Source organism: Tiliqua scincoides, chromosome 1, assembly GCF_035046505.1.
Source record: "Tiliqua scincoides isolate rTilSci1 chromosome 1, rTilSci1.hap2, whole genome shotgun sequence".
NCBI lineage: Eukaryota > Metazoa > Chordata > Lepidosauria > Squamata > Scincidae > Tiliqua > Tiliqua scincoides.
The window spans coordinates 291,440,904-291,443,412 of NC_089821.1; the positions used below are offsets into that span (position 1 = coordinate 291,440,904).

At 45.1% G+C, this 2,509-nt stretch overlaps 1 pseudogene; it reads left to right on the plus strand.

The window, feature by feature from the left end:
- The first annotated feature begins 1,430 nt into the window (after positions 1-1,430).
- On the plus strand, positions 1,431-1,545 carry LOC136637777 (5S ribosomal RNA; annotated as a pseudogene).
- The last annotated feature ends 964 nt before the right edge of the window (positions 1,546-2,509 follow it).

Sequence of the window (2,509 nt, forward strand, 5' to 3'; positions counted from 1 at the left end):
AGTAGGTCCTGACAGAGCCGCTGTGGCCTCCCTAGTGGCACACTGGCAGTGTGTGCCTCCACGTGTGGTGGGAGGCCATTTTGTGACTACCATAAGGCAGTGGCCACTGGTGGAATGCTTGTTCCAACAGCATTCAAGCCCAATAGGATTGGGCTGTGAGTCTCTCAGCTACACCATTACCATGTGAAGGCACTGTAGGTTGTGGGAATTTCAGGAATCAGGGCATAGCCCTCTTGGAACTTGGGGCTCTCAGGAACCATCCAATGGTGCCAATCTGCTGCTTCAATTTTTGCACATAGTGTTTGTTGGTGTGTTGAGCACATGGTGTTTAGGTTTATTGATCTAACTTCCATTGAAGCCAGTGAGGCTTACATAGGAGCAGACATGCATAACCTCACTTCCTTGCTGTTGTCAGGACACATTCATTTTCTCTTTCGCCTTCTCAAAACACTACCGCTAATGAAACGAAATATAGAGTGCCGGAGAACTATTTTGTAACTAAGAAACAAGTTATTGGTAATGTAAACTTCTGAGATGATGGTCTCCATGGACTAGAATGGTACAGATGTGCTGAGCCTGAACCACCCATGGAGATCTCCAAACCTCAGACCTGTGGGCAGAGGAAGCATTATATATTTCCCTCTCCAGGTGACACCTGCCAAATTCCCTATTTGGTCTCACTCATTCTCAGTCTCTCTAAGCAGAAAACGAACAATCTCATTTTTAAAAATGTATTTGCAGCGTCTTTGTTTTGCGGTTGATGCTAGGATAACAGTGGAGAAGACCTTAAAGGCTCCAGTCATTCAGTTCAATTCAATTTCTGCAAAGACCATTATCATAACATTAATTTCCTCATCAAATATTATTCCATTTGGTAACCAAATATCTAAACAGCACTAAAGTTAAAATAAACAGCAATTTAAAATCAAGAACAAATCCAACCTGTAGACAAGCCATAGATCCATCAAAGTAAAGCTTTGTGTGCATCTACACTTCAGGAACAAATATTTTCCTGGCCATTACATCTCCCACAATTTATTGTATGCTTCCATATATTAATTGATCAATTCATTATGTAATGTAAACATTATATAGCAACTCATGGCAAAATGTCAGCAACAGGGAGAAAAATGTAGTTTCGCCCCTTTCCCCCACCACCACACACATTTTGCACACTTGGAATTTCTTTTACCTTTACATTGTTTCCCTAAATATAAAAGCAAAGTGACCTTCATTTGACTTCCAGCACCTACTACTAGCTCTAAATGCAATCTAGTTACAGGTAACCACGACTGACCCATTTCTGCCCAGCCCACAGGTGTACACATTTGATCTCTGTTGCGTATAAGCAACGCTGGGCAGAAATGGCTTAAGGTTGCAATCTAATAGGAACTTACCTGGGAATAAGTCCCATTGAAATTGGTGGGACTTCCTTTGGAGTACCCTGCACATGCCTGATCTTGTCTGATCTCAGAAGCTAAGCAGGGTCAGGCCTGGTTAGTACTTGGATGGGAGACCACCTGGGAATACTGGGTGCTGTAGGCTTATACCATAGGGCAGGAGGTCTGGTCTAGAGGGTAGAGCTTCCATTTGCCTGAAGATAACATCCACAAGGTCGCCAGTTCGAGGCCACCGGCACCGTGCGACCTTGAAGCAGCTGACAAGTCGAGCCAAGCTATTCCATCTGCTCTGAGCATGGGAGGATGGAGGCCAGAATGTGAAACCAGATCAGAAAGAAACATCTGAATGTTGTGGTTCTTGAAAGATAGAACCTTCTTTCAATTGTAAAAATCCCTGCGGGGATTTAAATAGCCCGCCTATGTAAACCGCCTTGAATAAAGTCTTGAATAAAGACCAAGAAAGGCGGTATAGAAATACCTGTATTATTATTATTATTATTATTATTATTATTATTATTATTATTATTATTGTCCATTAGCCCCATCCCTGCTCCCTCTCTCTGCAATCCTCCATTAGCCCCATCCCTGCTTCCACAATCTTCCTTTCTGCCCCTCCACTCCTGCATCATCCCCCAGGGGCCGGGGATAAGAGCACGCCCTCGGTTTGGCTGTACGTGCCGTAAGAGGCGACTAAACAGCCACCGGGTAGATGGAACTCATCAGCCTGGGAAGGCAGCTCATCTGAGAGAAGGAAAACTCTGATCCCAAACCTCCACTGCCTTGTGGCTACATCCAGTTATGGAAAAGGCTTCAGGAGTCAACCTCGAGGCAAAATCAGGAGCCGGAGTCCCTGAGGCGGTTCATGGCTGAACACAGTCATGCTCTGGCAACTCCTGCGACGCTGCTGGAACCAACCGTATTGGCTTCTGCCTTTCCATTGGACCATTTCAGTGACGTGGAGAGGGGGGATTTGCTGCATGGGTAACAGCCTATCCTCCATACGTTCTTTACCCAGGCTTCCCAGGCTTTACCCAGGCTTTACCCAGACTGGACGAGTTTCTGGAGGAAAAATCCATTATGGGGTACAAGCCATGATGTGTATGCGCAAC